Raw genomic sequence first — 24887 nt, 5'->3', positions numbered from 1 at the left:
AAATTTGTTGTATAACATGTTTTGGTGCTTAATTTGTAAAATCATAACCTAAATTGATGTGTAATAGGATTTTCCTTAATCCCTTCTTATTATCCAACATATTCACTTATCTAACGTTCTGCCGGCCCGTTTATGTTGGATAAGTGAGACTCTACTGTACATTATTGCTACCATATTGTTCTTGTAGTAGATTATATGCTGAATCTGTGAAGGTGTGCAGAAACATCTGCAGCTATGAACATTTGCTTTGGCGCTATATGCCACAGGGTACACCTACACTGCAAAACTAATGCAGCTTGATACAGTTTTAACTGCCATGGCTCAGTGCTATGGAATCATGGGAGTTGTAGTTTGATTGGGCGCCAGCACTATTTGAAGACTACATGGGAACTACAGCTCCCATGATTCCATAGCATTGAGCCATGACCATTAAAGTATTATTAAACGGCATTAATTTTTACAGTGTAGTAACATCCATAGTTCTGCTTCTCACTACAGATGTAAATGGTTCAGATTCAATAAGGAAATCTAATGCTGGTTTTGGCAATAAAAGTTGATAAAGCACACAGAAAGAGACAGACTAACAAATAGAAGAATCTGTGTTAACGTTTATGAATTTATTTTTGCTATATTCTCAAGGTTAATCATTGTGATTGTTTCTTCAAGCTTTACCTCAGTTCTTGTGCCTGTTATGCATAGCTCCTTTTTGTGCATTTTCCAGATTCTGAGGACTCAGAAATTCTCATCTATCAAAATTCTTTGGCAACTCTGTGCAATCATCAAATGTTATTTTCTATGATTAACAGGAGGGATGCCTGAAAAATCCTTTCCTAGCCAAGAACAAGCCTTATCTGGTACTTGTTCTTCTTCTCCCCATTTTATCAGCGTCCTTAAAAACAGATAGCTCTGATTCTGCCAAGCAGCAGGTTGAAAGGATTGCTTTAAGTGGCACCTTGTGGAGTTGGTAGAGGAAGGCAGAAATTGGAGTCTCAGGGAGGCAGCAAGGTATTTTTTTTAAGTGTTAGCAGGCAAGCACCATTTGGGCAGCACAATGTCTTGCATCAGTAAATAGATAAGACAGGCAGAAAAACAACATGGATAGTAAACTTTCCATTGTTTAGAAAGATTTGTTTTCAAAGGTATCCACTGATTTTTAATTTATGAAGACCCTAAGGGTAACATGTTGTATTCAAACATGTTGCCATTCTAAATTCTTTTTTGTAGGCTTGTAGTTAACAATCCAAATGGGCTAGCACAGCTGTAGCTTACTTGTTCAACGGACAAGGAATGGAGGAGGAGGAATAGAGACTGGTTGTGTATGTGTTCTTTAGGAAATGTAATAAGGTAAGTGATCCATTGGGAAGGAGTGTATGGGTGTGATTGACAATTGGCTGGATCTCTTGGGGATGTTAAAAAGATAGTTATATAGGAAAGTTAAACTGAGAGTCTGAAAAGGTTAGAATAAATAAGTAGAGAGAGATAGGGATTTACTGAGTCTCGGGACAGCTAAATAGGTTCAGCCAGGATTATGAGTAGACAGTGAACAGTTGAGTTGTTGTGAGTTTTCCAGGCTGTATGACTGTGTTCCAGAAGCATTCTTTCCTGACATTTCACCCACATCTATGGCAGGCATCCTCAGAGGTTGTGAGGTCTCTTGGAAATTGAGCAATAAGGTAAAGGTTATATATCTGTGAAATGTTCAGGGTGGGAGAAAGAACTCTTGTCTGTTTGAGGCAAGTGTGAATGTTGCAGTTGGCCACCTTGATTAGTATTAAATGGCTTTGCAACTTCAAAGCCTGGCTGCTTCCTGCCTGGGGGAATCCTTTGTTGGGAGATGTTAGCTGGCCCTGATTGTTTCCTGTTTGGAATTCCCCCTTTTTCAGTATTGCTCTTTTTTACTGTCCTGTTTTTAGAATTTTTTAATAGTGGTAGCCAGATTTTGTTCATTTTCATGTTTTCCTCCTTTCTGTTGTAATTGTTCACATTCTTATGGATTTCAATGGATTTTCTGTGTAGTCTGACATGGTGGTTATTAGAGTGATCCAGCATTTCTGTGTTCTCAAATAATATACTGTGTCCAGGTTGGTTCATCAAGTGCTCTGCTATGGCTGACTTCTCTGGTTGAATTAGTCTGCAGTGCCTTTAGTGTTTCTTGATTCATGTTTGGCAATGCTGTGTTTGGTGATCCCTATGTAGACTTGTCTACAGCTGCATGGTATATGATAGACTCCTGCAGAGGTGAGAGGATCCCTCTTGTCCTTTGTTGAATGTAGCATTTGTTAGATATTTGTTGGATATGTTTGTAGAATATGTTCCCTGGTCTGAATTATGTAGAGTGAAATTCATTCATTAGATTGCCTCCCTTGACTGGAGGATTCTGGACACTGACCTGAAAATGATAATTTCACCAAACTATGGATTTTATCTTATAAATGTGATGAGTCTACTAGACGCTATCATCTTATAGAGTCCACTGAAAAAGCTCATACTTAGCACGACACAGCTGTCATGATGTGGGTAGAGAATGACTCACAACCTTATGGAGACTCTCCAATAGAACATATTATATTTGCACTTTACTCTCTCTTTAGTCCTTATTGTTATCAAGAGGAACTACTATATGTTCCGAAGTGGCAGGTAACATTCAGATTTTGTTTAACAAAAGAACTTGGAAAACATTATGTAAGACAAAAATACACACAGCGCACACATTTTTATAGGAGAATATTCTTGACAGACATCCAATTTTGCAGTAGGCAATGCATTTTCTAAAGCTTTCTGTAGACTGCATAGATAACACTACACATAAGTACAGTATTCTAGCTTTTAGATATTTCAACACCCACACAGTGCAATGATTTAAACAGCTTAAAAATATGGAGGAGTAGCAAAACAGTAATTTCCTGAAGGCATATGTAACACCATCTAAAACAAAATTATATAGCTTTTTGTTGAAGTTGATATCCAGTTATGTTTTCCTATTAATTAAAACACACACACAAAACTATTCTTCAGAGTAAATGGCAAACAGCTGGAGAATTTAGACAGTATTTGTACAATGTAGAATGAATCCTAGAAAGAGCTCTATGCTTAATCAGCTTGGCTCATACAAAGAGGCAGGGCATTAAAACAAAAATGTCAGGCTGCACAAACAACTCTGAAATGGAAACCTTGAATCTTGATAGTTCAACTATTTTTAAGTATAGCATATTAGCTGCATTTTTAAACTTCTAAGTAAACATATGAGAGTACCAGTAGAGGTATGTTCTCCCTTCCTTCACTCTTGCCCTTTTGTAAAAAACTTAAAACTTGGTTATAGGAGCAGGCGTTTGAGCAGCAGACGCAGCATTAATTGTAAAAATTATCCTTTGATGGATAACGGATAGACCTGGATCATGACTCGAAATGCGCCTTCTAAATGTATGTTATATGGATGTTTTTACAGTTCAATTGTTTTAACTGTAATTGTTTTAAATTCTATGTTGTTCAAGATTGCTATTTGTAAGGCCGCCCTGAGTCCCTTCTTGGGGGTGAGAAGAATGGGATATAATAAATAAATAAATAAATAAATAAATAAATAAATAAATAAGCACCTGTGTAGTGTGGTGGTGATTTTATATTAAAAATGAGCTGAGAGAGAATATTCAAGGCTCCCCTACCAACACAGTGATGATCCTGATTCAAATCAGGAAAGAAAGAAAGAAAAAGCATTATATTTAATGTACTGCAGTTGGGTCTCCATCTTAAAAACCTATTGCCTTAAAGGGACTTGTGTTGCAAAGCTTACTTAGGTTTGTTGGGTCAGTATCCTAACCTACCAAGTAAAACAATAGTTTTTCCAAAAGCTGTATAAGTGTCCTACGCCTGGGAAATTTCTCATGGTGATAAGGTGGATAGAGTGGAAGTGAGGAATGTGTAACCCTCTTAACAATGAATGACTTCCAGCCTTTGCAAGCAGAACCTGCGCTAAAAGGGATGATGAGACTTTTAATTTGATGACATCTGGCAGGCCACAGGGCTTCTGCAATTGTGTATGTCTATTCCAGTGGTTCTCAACCTATAGGTCCCCAGATGTTTTGGCCTTCAACTCCCAGAAATCCTAACAGCTGGTAAACTAGCTAGGATTTCTGGGAATTGTAGGCCAAAACACCTGGGATCCACAGGTTGAGAACCACTGGTCTATTCAGAAGTCATCCCCATTTTCTAGTATGTATGCATAGGATTTCAGCATAAGAAGTGAGCAACAGAGGTTCATAAAATTATGAATGGATGGACTAAGAAGAGGACATTAGAAAGGAAAGAGGTTTTTATCCATCTCAGTATTCTCCACTTTTAGTTAACTAAGAAACAATCTAGATCTAAAGTACAAACTTCAAACTGGATCGAACACAGTATCAAAACTCAGAGTAACCAAGTGGGATTGGTTGGTATTAGGTTCAGGACAAATAGAGGGAAATCATTCCTTATGTGGTGTAGAACATAACTGCAGCAGCATTAGTAGTAAGTTATATGTTGTGTTGGGTCCAGTCTAAAGCTTGTACTTCAGATCTAGATTGTTTCTTATACTTAAATAAAAGTGGTTGTAGATACAGACACATTGCTCTGGCATCTCTCCAAATGATCTGACATTTTATACAATGTATATTTAACTTATAAGTGCAGGCCAAAAATCATAAAGGGGGTTCAGTATTTAATAACTACTTCATTTTTCATTTATAATACCATGGTATTATATACAGCATATATAGGAAATATATTTACATTATGTGTGAAAAATCAGATTTTGTAAATTATGTCCAATACCGTAAAAACTTATAAAGTATATATAGGACCCATCTGTGATTTTGGCCCTGTATAAGATGTGAAGGCCACCAGCTTAGATAGCTTCAAAAGATTAAATAGATTCATGGAACAAAGGGGTGCCAATTATTATTAGACAGAACATCCATATGTAAAGGTAGTGTGCTTTCATATGTCAGGTGAAGGAACCAAACAGCAGAAAAAGCTGCTATTAGTATTCTGCTTGTGAACTTCAGAGATATCCGGCTGGCCTCTGCTAAGAGTCAGAGCTTAGAAAAGCAGCTTTTCATACTATACTTCTCAAAATCCCTCTAGCTCCAAAAGGCAACTTTCAAGCTTGGCAAAAACACTGAAGTGCACTTAATAAGGTGTTCTCTATAGTCTGCTCTAGTATGGCAATTCTTTTGTTCTCGTCTTCTCTGTGTGTGTGTATCTCACTCTGTCTCTATCAGTCAGTCAGATTACAGTTATTGGAAAAAATGTAATCAATTAACAGCCAATTTAAGTAAAAATGAAATTCTAAAGTACTGAATATAATGTTTGGGTTGTGTTTCTGTTTAATCAACAAATATGATACAAGTCAATAGCATATATAATCATTTATCATGGCAGATGGAATAATAACAGACAACGATTAGTATGAAACCCTGTGTTTAATTTTGTTTGGAACAAGAGCTGCTGTTTTGCTTCCTATCCCTTTAACCCTGTGGTTCTCAACCTGTGGTCCATGGACACCAGTGGTCCCCAAGAACTAAAATATGGTCTGCAGCCTCACTGTTACCACACCATTGCAATGAGAACAACTGGTCTCATGAAACCCTCTTGTAGTGTCGAGGCAACAGGGATGTTGGGAGGGGAGAGGCTGACTACCCACGAAAGACACAATAACAAGCCTCCTCACTGCTGCTTCTCCTCCTCCTCCCTCCCCCTGAGCAGAGCCATTCCATGTGGTGCCTGGAAGAGGCGGTGCCTTGGTGTCTTCATTTTTAGGCTTGTTCCTGGAGTTATTTGGAGTGCTGATTCAGAAAATTGCATTGGATAGACTTCATCAGCTCTAGATTATTAAATATAGTTTTCTGTGGGCGATCAGATGGCAACTACTGGATGGCATATGGTCTGTATCAGAAACTAGAGCCGATGTGGTCTATCCAATGCAATTGTTGAATCAGCACCCCAAATAATGAAACCAAATCTAAAGTTGACCAAAAACTGATTTGTAACCCTTTTGGTACTAATGCTGGTGAGTGGTCCCTGGTCAAAGTAGTCCCTGGTCAAAAAAAAAAGGTTGGGAACCACTGATTTAACCTCTGGTGTATTTATGGGGTTCCCCGAAATCTATGTTATTAGAATGTTTGAAAGATGGCAAAAAAGCTTTTAGACAACCCATAGATTTTTTTTAAAAAAAAATCATCTCTACAGAATCATCATTTTAACCAGATCAATTGCCATCACCTCAATTAACTCCAAACTACTATAGTCTTCTTATTGTAAAAACAACTAATTTTCTAACTGTTCAGTAATGCTATTTTTGCAGTTTTACATTTTTCTAAAGAGAATAATTGAATTTCTGTTTATCATGTTGTGATGAATAAACAAAAGAGGATACTAAAATCAAAAAAGTGCCCATACCTTAGAAGACCAGTATTTCTTCTGGTATTAGCCATACAGAAAACCAGTTCCAGAGCTCATATGCATTTTCCATCTTGATTATGAAAAAGACTTCTGTAGACAGAGAAAAGGCTATTCAATAGTCTATAATCCTTTGTAATCTTTGGTGGCTAGTAGTTTCCATCTCAGTAGGATGGTGAATTCACTCTAGTATTTAGTCTGCCCTTTAAAGGTGATATCCAAGGTACTGACTCTAACTCCCTTCCAGTCATTCATTCAAAATTCAGATTAAAACCTGGATTGTATTTACTAATCCATTGACATGGAAACTACTAGCTGCCAAAAATATTCCCTAATCAACATTTCATCCCCAAATGTCTCCAAATTTTCCTTTGGGCCAAAATTGTCCAGAAATGATAACCAGAAATGCAACATCATTACTAGTGTAGCAGCTGGACATACTAGTGTGTGCACAAACACAGGTATGTGCCTGCATAGAGTGTCCTGATGTAATGAATAAATGGAATGAGGCATTGGACTGCCATGTTTTCCCTAGTCAATGGCATGAGCATTTGGCCATCTTGCATCTACTGCATTTGGGGATCTTAAGTTAAGACATAGTCAGCAAAAAACAATGTTCTCTATGTTCTAGATAGCCATCAAAATGCCTTTACAAGAAAGGTTTGAATAAATTGGCTAAATGTTGACATTGTAGTTCCCTAGGTGTTCCTTTTAGAGATGCATGGCCAACCAGTTATAGCTGCTTCGGACATGGTTCATTAATTTTATATTAGAACAGTCTTTCAATTTGCAAATGTCTAGGTGTTTTTACACTACCTATCTGCTTCTAGATAATTAAATAGTGGTCAACAGAAATGGATTTTTCTTGCAATTAAAGGCTTATTTAATTAAAGGGCCTGGGCTGTGGCGCAGGCTGTTGAGCAGCCAGCAGCCAGCTGAAGCAAATCACTCTGACCAAGAGGTCATGAGTTTGAGGCCAGCTCGGAGCCCGTATTTGTCTTTGTCTTTGTCTTTGTTCTATGTTAAGGCATTGAATGTTTGCCTTATATGTGTAATGTGATCCACCCTGAGTCCCCTTCGGGGTGAGAAGGGCGGAATATAAATACTGTAACTAACTAAATAAATAAATAAAATCACAACACTAGAAAGATGAATATCCTTCAGCTATTCAAATCTTCAAATCCTTTCAGCATTTGAATGAATGGCATACAGTTAGAAGTTTGAATAGATAATTTTGGACACTGTTTATTGCAGTTCATACATAAATTTCCCACCACTATTGTACGTACTTATAATTTTATTTAATATTGTTTAAGCTGTATTTGTTTATTTTTCTTTCTTTATATATTTTTATATAATTGCAAAAAATGATTGCAGTTGTTGCAAATCCTGAAATGACCAGCAGGCTGAACCATACCACCATTCCTCAATTGTACAGTTCTTCTGTAGTATTCTTAGAAACATCCCTAACTTTGTCCAGGTGGTCACAACATCTGAAAGCAACTGGTTGGTAGAAGCTGCAGTAAATAACCTCCAATATGTGTTCTAGTTCTATGAAATATTTCATTTGGGGTGATAATTATAGCATACAAGGAGTAATACAACTCTTTTTCCCCATTAGTTTTATCCTGCTGACCTTGCTGACATTCTATACCTTTTGGTACAGAGAGATTGAAATATATGGGCAAGACATATCCTTTTTTGGATACCCAGATTTATCCTATTTCTCTTCAGGTGTTTCACACATGGGTTCAGTATTCATGTGGAAATATCCCACATCTATAAGAGAAATGACCCTGAAGGTGGCAGGACTGAAAGAAAGACCTTTCCTGAAGACATCAGGATCCAGGCTGCCTCTTATAGAGAGATAGTGGGCCCTTGGTAACTGCTGGAGTTTGGTTTCAGGATGTACACATCCATCATAGATATCAAAATCTGTGGATGGTTCCATTATAAATGGTGTCTCTTACATAAAATGGTAAAATCAAGGTTTGCTTGAATCCACCAATTCGGAATCCGTCGATACAGAGATCCAACTGTACTATCAGTCAAATATCTTAGATCTTAACCATATAAAGCTTAAGAGGTCATATCTAGCACTATGAATTGTGCCCAGAAGAGGGTTGTGCGTTCCCTGTTATTGGCCTCAGTGAACATTGTTTCCAAACACATTTCAAATATAGCTTAAGAAGAGACACTGGACTCGATGCCTTGCAAAAGATATGACTATTAACTTGTGCAGTTTCCAGACAGGCCATTGTGAGAAAAATCTCACCCAGAAACAATTAAAGCATTTAGCAGTACACCCACGTTTGGTGGTCTGCAAATTGCTTTCTGTATCTCAGGCAGCATTTGATATAATGGACCATTTATATGAGTTAGCGAAGAAAAGGCAGACAATTATATTGCTAAAGAGGAAAGTGAGTTAGATATTCCTTTGCTTTTCTGTCTTGAACACCAAGAACTTGGAAAAAGAACCACAAATGAATACATTTAGGAGCACAATAAGAGAGAGGCAGCTTACAATAACACTATGTAACAAAATTTGAAAAAACATTCTTTTCCTGGTTTGAAAGTTATTTCCTATGCAGTATTCACTTTGAAAGTTGTTGTTATACTCCAGAAACTTAGTTGAATTGGTTGATACTCTTGCCACCTCTTCATAGGGGTGGGGTGGCCCCTTGCTCCTCTTCAGCTACAGATCCTGATGAATGCCATCATATGACACAGTCCATGGCACCGCCCCATCGATGGGTGAAGTGGTGAGGACACATTGCAAGAAGCTTCCTTGTCAACCACTATGAGTGTTCCGTCTTTTGGATAGCTCTGGCGAGCTACCTGAGGTTTTTAAGCTTTACCCCTGCCTGATGGGGGAAGGAGGGTGGGTGTACAGCTTGCTGCAAAGCACCATGTGAACCTTCCATTTTTCCAGTGATTTCTGATAAAATTGTACAAAATTGGGGGGGGGGGGTCAGTATGATGTCCTATGAGATATTCATTGAAAACTATAGCAAAATATGCTGCAGGATCTGTCTACCAGTATTAAAAAAAATCTAAAATGATAACAGTAAATAAGGAACAACACTCTGAAAACAGAGGAATTCCAGACATGAATCAATCAGGGGCAGCTAACACCTCCGAACAAAGGATTTCCCCCAGGCAGGAAGAAGCCAGGATATGAAGCTGGCAATGCCATTAATGCTAATCAAGGTGATTAATTGCAACATTCACATGGGCCTCCAACAGACAAGAGTTCTTTCTCCCACCCTGGATCTTCCACAGATATAAACCTTCCTTGCTTAGTTTTTCCAATATACCTCACAACCTCTGAGGATGCCTGCCTTAGATGTGGGTGAAACATCAGAAGAGAATGCTTCTTGAACATTCTCAGAACAGCCCAGAAAACTCACAACAACCCTGTGATTCCAGCCATGAAAACCTTCAACAACACAATGTTTTTATGACTTGTGTTCCTTAGGATCCTATTGGGCAGAGAGGTAGTAAACGTTTACTTCAGTAAAGTAAGTAAAGACTTCATTGCATGAGGGAAGCAGGTGATGATTCCATGTGCATCTCAATGTTAGTCTGGCTCTTAGCAAAACCCATCAATTGCTACCAAACTTGCGCGATGGAGCTGTTCCACTTCAGTAGTGTCTTGCTGACCCTGACGTGATGTAAGGAGCTAGTATCCTACTCCTCCCCCACTATCCACCCAACTCCTTGCTATTCCAGAGCTGGCTTCTTTCCACTTCACAGTCATTTTTGACTTTTAAAAAATTAACTACTTCCGAAACTGTGTAATTGTTTTAAAAGAATTAAAAATCATGGAGCAGCAGAAGTGCAGGAAGGTGGGGTTAGGAGAGTATGTGGAAGTAGGGCTGCAGGCCCACATATCAGAACAATTGTATAAATGAAGAGAGATGCAGTAATAAGAATCCTCATGCTGCTATGTATCCACTTTCTCTGCTCACGTAACTACCGTGGAATAGTGGCTTCATGCAATAAAATCCTAAGTAAGTAGTGCCTTTATAAAAACAATGTTACAAGCCCTGTCTGTAAGTGGATATAATCTTCTTTCGGTAGAAGGAAATGAAATAGCCCCATAGCTTAAGCACTCATTCAGTGACTTAAGCACTCAAAGCACTTGGATGATCACCATATTGTGTAGTTTGTGATTGATGTGTGGAATTTTGTTAATGCCACACAGTGCTGCTAATGTTTATGCTTGTTTGTGAGCTCTGACCTAGTGAAAACCTGATGATACTGCTCCAGCTCACTAGACAGCAATAAAAGAACTTTGCTGCTTGAACAAGGCAAATTTGATCCAGAAGGAATCAAATTCTTCCCAGCAAGATTGTTTATGCTAACAAAGACTACAACAAAGGTATACATTCTTCTGCTTCATACTGGAGCAATTCATCATCTTCCCCTTACTTAGCCTGCAATTCTCCAATTACCCTCTTCCCCTCACTTTTCAATTCCTTTACTAGGCATGCATCAGTATTGTTCATTCATCTGGACCACAAAGACTGATATGATTACAAATCGCTTGGAAACGATAAACATATGACCATTAGCTCCCATCACTTTTAAGATTTAGGCTTAACAGATTAAACTGAGAGGTGCAAGAAAACGATCCAGTGACGTACACATGCTGTACAGTATTTATTTAACATGAACTGGCATTTATTGCTGATGTCACTATCCTATTTTTTATTTCTTTGAGAGGGATGATTGCAGGGCATCTTGTAGCAGCAGATTTTAATTGTTTTTCCAGAGATGGTCAAGAGACAAGAACAAAATATATCCTGATTTGAGGCTCTCGAATCTCCTGTATTTCTCACTCTTAGAGCATGGAACATTTTATTATTGAAGCAGTTCTATCTGAAAGCAGGTGTAATATCCTTTCGGTAAAAATTTTAATATCACGCTTGGTATTGAAAAAAATTTCAAAAAGTAGCACAAATCTGACAAATGTGTTCCAGTGGAATCTGACCGGGATTCTCTCCAACCAGGTCACAATATATGTGAGCATCTCAGAACAGTTGTGTTGCTAGAGGGATATTCGGTACAGTGGAACCTCGGCTTATGAATGTGCCAACATACGTACGTTTTGACTTATGAGCTGTCGCTCAACCTAGGCATTGACATCCAAGCCCTGTTTTGACTTACAAACGGTGCCACATGGAGCGCTTGCGCTGGAGGGAGCTTGCACCAGAGATAGCCCTTGCGCCAGATGGAGAGTGCAAATACATGACAGAACCTTGTGTCAAAGGGGAAAAGCTCGTGCCAGAAACCTTACACCAAATGGAGAGAGAGCGCTTGCATCAGAGAGGACACTCATGCCAAAAGGAATGGTCTTGCAAGCGCCACAAACACCATGAGAGGGAGCGCTCTTGAGAGTACAGGCCTTCAAGGGAGCAGCCTCTCTGCCTCATGTCTCAGTGCCTCTGATGTTTTGATTCAAGAGCTCGGTCATAGAGTAAGTTAAATTCTTAAGTCAAGGTATCACTGTATTTACTTTGTACCAGATCTTTTTCGTGCTACACCGACATCGCATCATAATATTTTCCTTAATTTCTTCTGGTAAATTTCATTTATCATCCTGTTTTTATGCACAGGTATCACCTATCTCAGCAAATGTGTATAAGATGCACACTATTTGTAGAGCAAATTCAATCATGTAACCCTTTAAATACATAGATTGGGGAAACATAAAGGTTAAAACACAGATACCAAAGAAGGAAGGAAAAGAAACAAAACTGGACTGGAATTTGACCTTCGTCTACATGCAAAATATAATATAGTATGGCAGTATGATATACTGGATTTTGACTCCTTCTGACAGGTGCACCTATTCCGGATAGTATGTGCATTTGACATACCTCGGACAGCAGCCAAACCAGACTTTAATAACTGTCATAGCTCGTGGAAATGAGATTCAGAAAAGAGCTGGGACATCCAATCTCCATCCAGGAAAGCTAAATGTAACTTTGAAACTTGATGCACTTTCGTCCGTTGCAATGCTGGAACCATTCCAAATGGCTCCCATAGCTGGGCTGCTGTAAGTTCCATCGATTGTCAGAATCAAGAAGACAGATTAATGAAATTAGGCTCACAGTTGCTTCCAGAGCTAGCGTTAACATTTCACTCTATGTTTAAAAACATTTGTTGCACTTAGTGTTGCCCTCATTTGTTAAATTCTTGACTTTCACAGCATTCAGAAAATTATGGGAATCATTCAAAGTCTAAAGGTTTATAAAGTAATATGTCAGAGGGAAAAATATATGATGTCTCTTTGGTCTTTATGGACTGAAGTCCTTGTTTATGATTAAATACTCAAAATGAACTTTCAAAATGTGTTATGACGAGTCAAGTAGATTCCCTCAAAATATCAGGAGTTTCTAATTTTTTAGTTTTGTTTTAATAGCACCTGAATATTCATGGATTTGCCGCTAGTACTCTCCTGAAATATGTTGGGTTTTCCTTCCTTGTATCCTTGAGTGTCATGAAACATTTCAGAAATTAATTTTAAACAATTTCCATTGTGCTTTAAATAAATAAATAGGGAATTAGAATCACTAATTTAGCCACTCATGTAGATGATTTTGGATTTCGAAATATTTCAAAGTTTTGGATATGGGGTGCTCAAAGTGTAGTTAAGTATTAGGATCATTTTATTTTAGTGCTAACTCCTATTTTTTTGACTTGATTTCTACTGAATATACATCCTGGAAATATTAACTGTGCTTACTTGGCACTATCTTTACTGCTGAACTTGCTGATCAAAAGGTCAGCGGTTCGAATCTGGGGAGTGGGGTGAGCTCCCACTGTTAGCCCCAGCTTCTGCCAACCTAGCAGTTTGAAAACATGCAAATGTGAGTAGATCAATAGGTACTGCACTGGCGGGAAGGTAACAGCGCTCCATGTAGTCATGCCGGCCACATGACCTTAGAGGCATCTACAGACTCTTCGGCTTAGAAATGGAGATGAGCACTAACCCCCAGAGTCGGACACAACTAGGCTTAATGTCAGGAAAAAATCTTTACCTATAGTTATAAAATCTGGCATTCCCTGAGACTTTTTTTCCACCAGTTCTTTTTCACACTGAGGATAATATCTGTATCTAAGCACACATTTATGGTGCATCTATATATTGAAGAATGAATGCATTTTGACACCACTTTAACTGCCCTGGTTCAATGCTATGGAATCCTTGTATTTGTAGTTTGGTGAAGCACCAAAAGTGTTTGGCAAAGAAGGCTGAAGGCCTTGTAAAACTACAGCATTCAGGATTCTGTAGCATCGAGCCACAGCAGTTAAAGTGGTGTCAGACTGCATTGTGTAAAATAGGACTCCAAACATGCAAAAACAAAAAAAGGTTTTTAAATCATTTTAGAAATATCTATGGTTGACATGATGGCAGGCTGCCTTAATGAAGCAGAATAGAGAGCCCCAGTAAATATTTATATTATGCTAGCTTCTAAATTCTACTTTTCAGCGATGGAACTTAACCACATTGATTTTTGCGTAAACACAGGAAAGAGGGTTTTCCAACTAGGGGAATTATTTTTACAAAATGTTTACATATACATTCACTGGTTGCAATTAAAAAGTACCCAGAATATTTACAAATCTATCCTCTGGAGGCTATTTTGTATCCTGCATTAAAATAATTGGTAATAAGAGATGTGGATGTGCTTGTTGTTATAGAGATAGTGTTGTCTGTCACTAAAAGAAGGGTGAAATCTCATGAAATGTAATTGAGATTGTTAAACGGGATAATTAACAAATGGGTTTAGGTAATCAATGAATGTGGTAAGAGAAAATATGTAATCTACTTGAATTAGAATTTATTGGCAAATTCGATCATATTACATTTAGAATTAATCAAGATGTAACATGTAGGATTCTCTTTTACAATAGATATTAACCTAGCAAAGCTAAAATTATTGTATCTTCGTCTTTATTCCTTTTTTAATGGGCCCCTCCTTTCTTATCATGAATACTCTTTTATTTTCTATAGAAATATTATACATCAGTTGTACTTACAATATAAAGCTGTTTCTTTTTCTCTTCCCACTCCATTCCCACTCCTTTTAAGAAACATAAAGCTTACAAATCAAGAGTGAAGGAAAAGTCTTAGACATGTTAAACAATGAAGGGAATTTATGAAGCAGAGAGGAGTCAAAGGGTGAAGGTTACATAAAACTGTGGCTTGGACACTCAGCTGAAATTGTAACTGAAAACAAAAGGGTTGATATCTTATCACTCTCAGGAGTGGACTTGGCTGATAGGCTTCTCATCCCCCTGCCCACCCTCAGCTAAATAGCAACTGCTAATCATGTAGTTTAAGTAATGTCTAGTGTAGCCCATACATTAGCTGAATCAATGTGCCCCAGAGCCAGCATTGTACAGTGGTTTGTGCATTGAACTATTACTCTGGAGATCAGAATTTGAATCTCCGCTGGACTATGAAACTCACTGAGTGACTTGGGCAAGTCTTACTCTGAAGATACAGAAGAACAAAAATATTATTTATTTATTTATTTATTTATTTAATAAATTTATACCCTGCCTTTCCCCACTTAAGGTCCTAAGGCAGCTTACAGCAGATAATACATGCATAATAAAAGTTAAAATATTTAAAACCAAATATTAGTAGTTGCTGTCACATGTCCTAAAACATACATTAAACTATAATAAAATATTAAAACTTTAAAACCACCTATTAATACATCATACAGTCCAGGTTCTGTCTCAACTTTATAAGTCCTGAGTTCAATCAAAGGCTTCCTTAAAAAGGCTCTTCCTAAACTGCCATGATGTCCTTCCAGAACCTCTAGTTAGTGGCTTCAACATTTTGAAACTGTGGAAAATGTTTTAAAAATAAAGAAAAAATATATTTCTTACATGAGGCCCTATTATTGTACTTAAACTTTTGAAGAGCGGGGTGCCATGGCTCAACAACAATATAAAAGACGGAACAAGTTTGTTTTCTCCTGCCTCAGAGGCGAGAACACAAATCTACTCATCCAAATTAAATATTAGGATTAACGTCTTGGCTATTAGAGAAGTTCAACAATCAAACCAGTTGCTTAGGAATAGATGGGTTCCCCTTTGTTGGAGATCTATAAAAAGGCCTCCTTCAATAGAGCTCTTTAAAGTCCTTAAAGAGTAGTTTGGTTGTATATTCCTTCATAACAGAGAGTTGGACTAGATGGTCCTTGTGATTTCTTCTAACTCTAGCATATACATGGTGGAGGCAGACTTTGACAGGGAGATTTGTGTAACAGCAGGTGTTTCTAAAAGTGTGTAAAAAATAATGTGTCATTTTCAAAGGCTCTTTTCCCCACTGAAAATGAAACGTAATTGTACATGGAGCTCAGGAGACACAGGGAGTACCTGTGCTTCACCTAATGGCACACCCAATAGTAGAGAATTGCTTCATTCCATCATGATTTTATTCTCCTTTCAGGGAATGTAGCTGAGCAAAATGCATTTCATTTTGTGTAGGTGTTCTCTCCTTTCAGATCTGTCTGTATGTAATTGTCTTTTTCAGAGGCAAATGCACTAGTGGGAGGAAAAAATCTCCTTCTGCTATAGAAAGCTACTATAGGCTGCTCTGCGTGTGTAGGATTTCATCTTTTATGCTTTTAAAACAATTGTGATAATATTCAGCATCTTTCTCTTCTGCCTCTGTCTGACTCTTTGAGAGCATAACAATGGACAACATTATAATGCACCAATAAACTGCTTCTTGTGTAAAATTTCCCATAGAATATATGAAAGTTACACATATCTGGAAGGTGGGAAGAATCAGGAAATTGTTATATTAGCGAAAAAAAGTATAACCTGATATACTTTAAAAACTAGTATTATGTGTTGACTGTATTGGTCTCTGCTTTATCTATAGCGAGAGATGCTACTGATGTTGTTAAGCAACTGATAAGTCTTGTCTTGGTGTTGAATGCTATGGATCTGTAGTAGCAAAGACCACCAGCATCTGTTACATTTGAAGTGGATGTCCTAAAAAGCTCATAATATCCAAGCAGTATTTTAGACTGTGCCAAACTGTAACAACTGTGGCATCCCCTTCCATGGTGATCTGCAAAGTCTTCCAAAACCACAACAGACTAGTAGTTATTTTAACTGAGAAGTTTATGCAGATCTATTAGAATAGATAAAACTCTGGAATAACAAATGAGAAAAGGAACAAGCATTCATAATAGCTTAATGATTCAGAAATGTCTTTGCTCATCCATTACATCTTGTGAGATTTAAACCCTGACATCACTATCTAGACAACAAGATTTTCATTATGTGAAAAATGCTCAAATTTACTGGGCATCCGGACAAGTCATCCTTAAGATGCTAAGAAGCCGATTATATGGGCAATTAAGGTTGGAATTTAAGAAGGAATCTGAGATACCATATTCTGTGATTAACTTAATTTATACAAATGAATAGTACTAGAGAGATGAGAAAATCAATCTCCATTTCATTGCATTCTTCTCAGTGAAAACTGCACTTTCTTCTTGTTGTTTAGTACATACGAGTATGCTGTTTAACACAGGGGATATCTCTCTTACTAAAAACATTTGGTGCATATTTTTCCCATTGTTTAGCATGGGTTTTTAATCCATTCTCCAAAACATGTGCCTTTGATTTATCTCTATTCACATGTAATTCAATGAGGAAAAGAAAATTATGCCTCTTTCCAGTTATGGGAAATTAAGCAATATGTGTACATTTTCATAGTCCCTGGCCTTAGAAAATGGGGAGAGCGATGACACTCAATTCTGACATTTTCAGTTTCTTCTGTAATATCCCTTTGTTTCGTTTTATTGTGTGCTTTCAAGTAATTTCTGACTTATGAAGACTATAAGGTGACTGTCATGAGATTTTGCAAGAGATGTGTGTGTGTACTATTACCTTCCTCTAAGTCTGAGAAACTATGACTTGATCAAGATCATCCAGTGGACTTTTACGACTGAGTCTTCTGGAATTTTAGTTCAACACTCATATCCCTATACCCTATACACAATGGCTTTCAGTCCTTTCTACACCTTCCATCATTATATTGCTCCTACAAAAGTAACTAGTAAAAATAACAGAAATGTAAGGGATTGTTCCAGCTCAGAGGTTTAGACTTGAGGTTCAACTCAAAAGCAGACCCTCAAATGGAAAAAAACGGCTACAAGAAAACACTAGCAGTTAACTACAAATCCATCAGATGCTGTGTGTCAGCATGCACTATGAAGTAAAGACTCAAGCTATGAGCCCTTTCACATTTTTAACAGATAACAACAGGTAACCAATACAATACCTATGGTATAAACTCCTTAATATGTATTCTATTCAAATGAGAATTAATTGGAATAATGTATGAGTAGTTGGAAAGATTTGAGAAAATGATCCTAATAAGATAATTAACCACAAAATTGGGATTCCTTATGGCCCCAAAACAGTTTAGATTTTCAACCACAATAAGACAGAATATCATTAGGACAGTTCACTGCTATGGCCACTGGATCAAACCACGTAGATAGCACAATTTCACCAAAATGTCAGAAAGAGGTTTGAGAAAGCAGGATCATGGAAACACATATAATAGATTTTGGAACGAAGTTTTTCAGCCATCAATAAACTTAACCCATATTAATGTGTACACTGTATTCTTGAAAGAAGAGCTGGCACGCACAGCCAATTTTCCAATTGCCCATCTACCTACTCACCAGTTCTGAGGGAAGAAGGGAACAGTGTTATAACAGTGGTGCAATATCTAATCCAAAGTGTCACTATTCTATATCTTATCTTCCAAAATATCCTCATCAGCAACACCAGCACTCCTACAGCCATTGGTTTGAATATGGTCTTATCCATTGCACAGAAGGTTTTAAATCCACAATATCTAATCCAAACAGTATAAGGACACTACCCGATACAACATTGCAAAAGTGGTTTTTATGTTCCTTATGTGTTTTCAGCAGGGCTGGGTAAAGCCTTGGCCTCAGGTGGCTGAATACAAAGTGCCAGTGAAAGGACCCCTACAATTGCTGTGTCTCTCTTTAGTACAGCGTTGACTGTGTGTCTCTCATCTGGGAACCAGCCTAACTAAGTAGGGACTGGCTCCTCATCACTTGGAGACAAACTGGCTATGACAACTATTAAAGGGACTATATTACTTGCATCAAGGAAATAAAAGATATTCAAACAGTGCTAGCTGGTGGCTTCTATGACAATGGGTCAATGAATTATTTTGAATTGTAAGTCTGAACATAAAAGGAGCCAAAAATATGTTCATCACCTTTGTTAATTCACACTAAAATACATCATGGATTTACAATCCAAGGCACAACTGTTTTCAAAGTTTTCATCACACAGACACAGGTTGTTGGATGTGCTGTTGTAACTATTGGTAGACTAGCTCCTTTGCTCTACTTAAAATATTCTTTCCTAGCTCTAAAGGGGTACCATCAGTAAAAATTGAATATGATAGTACAGGTTTTATTTTTGACTCCAGGGGAACCTGGGTGACTTTTCCTAAAGCATTCAGACTTACGATCTCCACCTTCCTTCACCATGAAGTCAGGCTCAAGCCTCAATATTGTGGAGGACTTATGTCAAGCCCCTATATGTATTTTGCTCAGAGACCCATTTATCTTGCCTTTTAAAATAGAATTTTGTGTCTCAACCTTGAAAATGTGGAGGCAGGCAAGATGGTTTTAGGGAACCAAATGTTCTGCTAAACTAGGTGACTCATGCAAACAGAACATTTCACCAAGGCATATAATGATAAATGAAATGAACTATTCACATAATTATTCAGAAGGCAGTACAGTTTTCATTAAATTATTAAGAGTTTGCTGATTGATTCCACTAGATATTATACCTCCTACCTCTAAATCATAACAATGTGTTTTCTTTACTGGTAATGAAAAACATACATGTTTTGCATACAGTATTGATCAGCAACCGTTACCACTCAGAGATCAGAAAACGTAAGCCACAGTTATTGCTTCACAGCTTGATGTCTGGTGGAATCATTTGCTACACAATAGTTCTGTGACATCTTTGAAATACAAGAAACCATTCCGGCATCATACAGCCCTGATGAAGAAACTCATCTCCCCTTTGTTAAAGAAAGAGACTTTAATGGATAATGAATATTCTGCCATACATAATTTAAAGATGAGAGAATATACTTGGAGTACAATAACATTTCTCAGAATATATGAAAAGCAAAGAAAAAGATGCAAAGTGAGTATCAAATACAGTTTTCTCATAGATTTCCTTTCTTTTTTTTATTCTTCATATAATATGTCAATCACAGCTTACAAATTCTTGAACATTTTCCCCTTTATTTCTATACCTCTGATCTGGCTGTTAATATTCATTATGTGTGATGACTCAGTGTCCTGTATCCAGTTGTGCCACTGCACCCGTTTGCACGAGATCAGTCATATTTGCACAGGGATGGGTGACATCCAGGGACATGTGGGCTTCATTGATTTCCAGACCTTTAAAAGCTCTCTGCACTACTCTATGCCTCCAGCATACAGCCCAAATTTTGAGGGTTTCAAAAAGTGCCAGCTTGCTAATCACAATGGGGCATTTCGCCCAACCCCTCTGTCCTGATTTAGGCCTATAATTGGCTTTAAAAAACCATTTTAAGTGTATTTATTGTATTTTAATTCTGTTTTTACCACACTGTTACTATTTAATAGTTTCTTAATTCTTATATAGCACTCTTTAAACTTGTCTAGAGTGGGATTGTTAGCCACCTTGAGTCCCCATCGGGAAAAATGTGGGGTATAAATAAAGATGATGATGATGATAATAATAATAATAATAATAATAATAATAATAATAATAATCCAGCATATCTATCTTGTTTGCTGTGTCATACAATAATAATAGCAATAATTTTCCTAAAACAAATAGATCATTCCCAGTTTTGAAAAAAAGGTCCCCATTGGTCTAAAGTAGACTAATTTGAGGGCTTGTGCAATGGCCCTAGGTGTCTCCTACACAATAGCATGTAATTCAGAGCAATTGTGTTAAATTAGAATTAGAGCATTGTTTCTTCTGAGCCATAGTGAATGTGGCTTATGATGCTCTTATGTCATTATTGCAACTATTATTGATTGCATTTATATCCCATTTTTCTGATCCAAAGTAACATAGGTGAGCTTTATCATTCTGTGGAAACTTTTTAAAGGCTATTTTAAGAGTATTTATTATATCTTAATCTGTTTTTACCACACTGCACTACTTAATTGTTTTTAACTTTTGTTTTGCGCTTTTTAAACTTCACTAGAGTGTGGAATTGTTAGCCGCCTCGAGTCTTCACTGGGAAAAAGGTGGGGTATAAATCAAGTTAATTATAATAATAATAATAATTGGGTGCCATGCCAAAAGATCTCAGCCGGCATTTGGAAACAATAGGCATTGACAAAATTACAATCTGACAACTGCAAAAGGCCACCCTGCTGGGATCTGTGCGCATCATCCGAAAATACATCACACAGCCCTAGACACTTGGGAAGTGTTCGACTTGTGATTTTGTGATACGAAATCCAGCATATCTATCTTGTTTGCTGTGTCATAAAATAATAATAGAATCAGAAACTTTCTAACCCTCCAATGTAGCCATTCCAACAAACTGGTTGTATGAAGAACACCTTCCATTTATTCATCTTAATTGGTAAAATGAGAATTGTGTATGGCTGCAATTGTGGCTGGTGGAATGGGCTGGGGGCATCTACTGTATTTTCATTACCTTCATTGCTTCTACATCATATTTCCAAAGCTCAAAGTCTGACCAATACCTTATAGGGATTACCCTACATTGATCATACTGTATTGCACTGAAGTTCTGGATCATCAAAACAGGACATTCATCAAATAGTGAATTACAGTAGAGTCTCACTTATCCAACGTTCTGGATTATCCAATGCTTTTTGTAGTCAATGTTTTCAAAACATCGTGATATTTTGGTGCTAAATTCGTAAATACGGTATAACATCATGTTTTGGTGCTTAATTTGTAAAATCGTAACCTAATTTGATGTTTAATAGGCTTTTCCTTAATCCCTCCTTATTATCCAACATATTTTTCATACTGTAAAAGCAATTCTGCAATATTCCATTTTCGCTTATGACAACAGCACATGGGCATAATGGAGAAAGGATGTATCTTCTATAATGATCTTCTATAAGAGATGCTGGAAGAATTTTTCCATACAATATGCTGGAAAATCCTTTGACTCAGTTGACAAAATATTTTGGGCTGGCTGTGTTGTTTGGATAGACACGCAGCTATTGGCCCACTGATGCTTTCCCCTTTGGGTGGTAAAAGAAGCTGAAATGTGTTTCCCGATTTCTTCTGTTTCATCACTTACATTTGTGGGGTCAGGTTACCTTTGCTTTCTTGAGAGGAATCACATAAACATCTCTGGCTGAACATATTAAGGTAAAATGCCATTCAGTTATTGTAGCGAAGTTCCTTCTTTGGACCTGGCCAAGATGGCTGGAGAATTATGGGAATCACAACAACAGCAACAGAAGCAAAAACAACAAAAGTTTCCAAAGTCTGGAACAATGGATATTTCATCCACGGACACTGAATAGGTGACACTGACAAGTATCAATTCAGGACAATGTTACACAATGGGGCACCATGGCTTCTCCTTGCACATTCACTAATCCAAATGGAAGAGCATTTGGACTGATTTGTCACTGTGGCACATTTGAGGCAGGGTGTATTTATAACCACGATGAAAGAGCTTCTCTGATGAAGAAGCATTTGTCCTTGTTATGTAGCCAAGTTTCTGATTTAAAGGCACCATTTCCCCAAAGTCACCACATACATAAACTGGGAGTCCCCTATATTTAAGTCTTAATTCTGTGTGCCTGAGACAGAGGACGAAAGGAAGTCAACAAGCAATCCTCTTCCCATTCCAAAGCATCAGCACACTTGCTTTTTCTATATATGCCTCTGCTAGTACTCAAGAGGGAGTAACACAGGTCGAGTATCCCTTATCTGAAATTTCTTGGGACTAGAAGTGTTTTGGATTTCAGATTTTTTGGATTTTGGAATATCTGTATTACATCTATGGATATAAGAAAATATCTTGGACATGAGACTCAAATCTAAACACTAATTTATATTTCATATACACTTCATGGGGGCCCCTGGTGGCACAGTGTGTTAAAGTGCTGAGCTGCTGAACTTGCAGACCAAAAGGTCCCAGGTTCAAATCCTGGGAGTGGAATGAGCGCCTGCTGTTAGCCCCAGCTCCTGCCAACCTAGCAGTTTGAAAACATGCAAATGTGAGTAGATCAATAGGTACCGCTCTGGCGGGAAGGTAACAGTGCTCCATGCAGTCATGCCGGCCACATGACCTGGAGATGTCTACGGACAATGCCGGCTTTTCGGCTTAGAAATGGAGATGAGCACCAGCCCCCAGAGTTGGTCATGACTGGACTTAACGTCGGGGGAAACCTTTACCTTTACCTTATACACTTCATACACACAGCCTGAAGATAACAGAAAAACTTGTATGTTCTCCTGCTCTGTACTTAATGCTTTCCCAGAACTAATGTTAACATATGGGAGTTGTAGTACCCTAACAGATCTTTTTAATCACAAAGGACATTTTCTCAACTTTGTTTTTAATGGGTAACTGTTATTAGCCAGCCCCCCTCAGTGGACAGATTCCTTTCCTTTCTTTTCCTTTCCACTATACCATAATGGCACTATTGTGATGCATTTTGTTGATAAAGGATAAAAATGTGACATACAAATAACGTGTGACATTCACACAACCACCATAGCTCTTTGTTGTTCAATGGCTGTCACTGTATGGTTTTGTAAGAATTTTATATAAGCCTGGATGCAACTGTCTGGGAGCCAGGTTGACCCTAAGGGCATGTCAGACTCTGCTCAGTGCAGTGTCTATTTAAATAAACTGTTGTGTATTCTTTCCCCTAGGTCAAATTTCCTCTACAATGATCCACATATGGAGGCAGTGGTGCAATCTGCATGGTACAGCAAGCAGTGAGCAGGAACAGTTCTACCAAACTGGTTGCAATAACAGCTGAACCCGCATCGGAACTGAGACCATAGTCTGTGCTGGGCTTTCTATTTTCGGCACAGTAATGTTGGCTTTAGATTGTTATGTAGGTTGCTTGAATGCTGTTCTATAAACAGATTAGCAGACTTGGAGCTCACTTTATTATGAGCAGACTAGATCATTTCTCTTCTTGGTTTTGCCATTTTGAAAATTGATTCAATTTTAAAAAGTGCTCCTTTATTGCTCTGTATCTCCTGACTATGTTGTGAATGAAGCTGATGACTCATTCAAAGGAAAACGAAAGCACTGATGTCCTTCTGTATAGACTGCCTTTGACTGGAGGTTGTTCTTTTGGGATGAACCCAAGAACTCACCTACAAGGACAAAATATTTGGTCACTGTTAGAGAAAGGAACATTCTTTGCAGATTAAAGACATTCCTTTAACTGCTAATTGGAAAATTATTTTTTTCAGAATGTATACTACTGAACTAATGCTTCATTTTAATTATCAATCATAGCAATAAAGATTGTGTTGTTTACAAATCTATTTGTAACTGAAATATGCCTCTTCTGAATCTAGATCCAGAATATAGCTGTTGGCTAGATTTAAGTCAATAGGTGGCACTCTGTCCTTGAACTAATACCGTAAGTGTTAACCTAGGCTAGAATGATGATTTGTGGCTATCAAATTTAGGAAGCACTTTCTTTGTAAATGATAGTTTCCCAGATTTTGTGAAAGTTATTTTGAGGAACTATAGCTCCCAGAATCCCCATATGAAGAAATTAGCTTGGGATTCTTGGGGTTGTGCTTTAAAAGTTGATTTTTCAAAGCTCAGGGGTTTTCACAAGGAATACTAAGAACACTGGGTTGTATGTATTCCGGGCTGTATGGCCATGTTCCAGAAGTATTCTCTCCTGACCTTTCGCCCACATCTATGGCAGGCATCCTCAGAGGTTGTGAGGCATGCCTGCCTCTGAGGATGCCTGCCATAGATGTGGGCGAAACGTCAGGAGAGAATACTTCTGGAACATGGCCATACAGCCCGGAATACATACAACAACCCTGTGATCCCAGCCATGAAAGCCTTCGACAACACTAAGTACACTTTTTAGCTGGGCTTTAGGGTTTAGCAACAGAGAAAGCAAAGTGAGAGCATTTCCTCTCAAATAAGAATACTTCCACCCATACATACAGTATTTCTTTGGTCCCCAAATTTCTAACCTATTAGAGACACGCAAAACCACCAACACTTAGTATTTATTGTGTTATCAGTTCCTTGGGCATATTGTAGCCCCCTTTCTTTGGATGCCTAAACTGTTTCTAAAAGTTGAAAGGATAATTTACTTGCTGCAATGCTAGAAATTTAGGGACTGAAG

At 37.8% G+C, this 24887-nt stretch overlaps 1 long non-coding RNA gene across 1 annotated transcript; it reads left to right on the top strand.

Moving 5' to 3' along the window:
* The first annotated feature begins 657 nt into the window (after window positions 1-657).
* LOC134296725 (uncharacterized) lies at window positions 658-24053 on the top strand. Its single transcript, XR_010003561.1, has 2 exons — window positions 658-1344; window positions 23428-24053. It is a non-coding gene; the product is annotated as an uncharacterized LOC134296725 (long non-coding RNA).
* Window positions 24054-24887: the final 834 nt, after the last annotated feature.

This window comes from Anolis carolinensis, chromosome 2 (genome assembly GCF_035594765.1).
Source record: "Anolis carolinensis isolate JA03-04 chromosome 2, rAnoCar3.1.pri, whole genome shotgun sequence".
Lineage (NCBI taxonomy): Eukaryota > Metazoa > Chordata > Lepidosauria > Squamata > Dactyloidae > Anolis > Anolis carolinensis.
Note: the sequence above shows the minus strand (reverse complement) of the source record. Positions and strands in the feature narration are given on the sequence as shown.